We start from the raw sequence: 1,635 nt of genomic DNA on the forward strand, positions 1-1,635 counted from the left end.
AAATTCATGTTAAACTGAACATTATGGTTTCGTCACATGTTCCTTCATTGAAGGAAGATAACAGATTTTCTTCCCATGGCTACTTTGTAGGTTTCTGCGTTGGGTTTCGGGTGCGCAGGACTCTCCGGAATTCTAAAAACGTTCCTTTGTCTCATGAAGCTGGATGTCATATTATAAAGGAAGCTTATAATAGGGGTATAACCTTCTTTGATACAGCGGATATATATGGAGCAAATGACAATGAGGTCATGATTGGCAAGGTACTATAGTTGTTTTCCATAAGCATAAGCTTGTGATTAAGCAGAAACAATGTAATTCAACATGGAATTTAACAAAGATCATTGTTTTCAGAGTACAATTTTTTATGCATAAAATATTTGCTCCGATAAAAATATTTGTATTCTAAAATATTGACAAAGAGAGGTACTTCTCTTGACATTTCAGGCTCTAAAGCAGCTTCCGCGAAGCAAAGTCTAGTTAGCAACAAAGTTTGGTATTACTATGGCCGGGGATTTTCAATTTGGTGTGAAGGATACCCCTGAATATGTGAGGGCATGCTGCGAAGCTAGCCTTAAGCGCCTAGATGTCAAGTACATTGACTTGTACTATCAACATCGTGTGGATACTTTGGTACCTATAGAGGATACTATAATGACCTTGTGAAAATTTTTGGACCTTTTGGATGTACATTAAACAGATTTTTGGTCTCTCCTGGGGCTTCACTTAAACTTGATTTCTGTTTTCTTTGAAATGCTTGTATTTGACAGATGGGGGAGCTGAAGAAGCTGGTAGAGGAAGGAAAAATCAAATACATTCGGCTATCAGAAGCAAGTGTGGACACAATAAGATGAGCTCATAGAGTTCATCCCATCACTGCCCTGCAAATGGAATACTCTTTATGGACTCGAGAAATCGAAGATGAAATAATTCCATTGTGCCGGTTAGTTGCTAAAAGTTTATCCATGATTCGTGCCTGATTGAAATCAGAACTTTAACTCACAAATCTTTTGGAACTATTCTTGCCTCCATTCACAGTGAATTTGGCGTTGGAACAGTAGCATATAGCCCCCTCGGCCACGGGTTCTTTGGTGGGAAGGCAACTGTGGAAAGCTTGCCTATTGGGAGTTTACTGGTACGTGACAACGTGTACATACTAATAGAGGTTCAAGATTTCTGTTTCTGCAGCCATTTAGGATTTCGTAGAGAAAATGGAAAAATAATGCAAGTTATTGAGTATTTACATAACTTGCACTTTTTTCAATACAGTACCAAATTTTAGCATTTTAGTAAGAATATTACTCTCTAATGTAATGCTATTTTTGGTGTTAAATTTTGATACATGCAGCAACCAAGTACAACATATTCTAAATTTTTGCATTTGCTTACTATTGGTTGTTGTATTTACTTTTCATTTAATCATTATAATATTATCCCTCTCAAATTATTTTAAGATTGAAAGTTCACTTTTACAAGTTTCAATGCTCAATCACTATAAGAAAAGGTATATATGAACACTTGAAATGGCACTATAGATTGCAGCATAAAGAATAACATATCAAATATACCATTTTCAGCACCGGATATAGCATTGACACGGCCATTTGCATTGGAGATCGTGCCATTTGCATTGGAGAT

General features: G+C 36.3%; 1 pseudogene; it reads left to right on the plus strand.

Moving 5' to 3' along the window:
• Positions 1–90: 90 nt before the first annotated feature.
• Positions 91–1,629, plus strand: LOC112095212 (annotated as a pseudogene).
• The last annotated feature ends 6 nt before the right edge of the window (positions 1,630–1,635 follow it).

Source organism: Morus notabilis, unplaced genomic scaffold, assembly GCF_000414095.1.
Source record: "Morus notabilis unplaced genomic scaffold, ASM41409v2 C11428817, whole genome shotgun sequence".
NCBI lineage: Eukaryota > Viridiplantae > Streptophyta > Magnoliopsida > Rosales > Moraceae > Morus > Morus notabilis.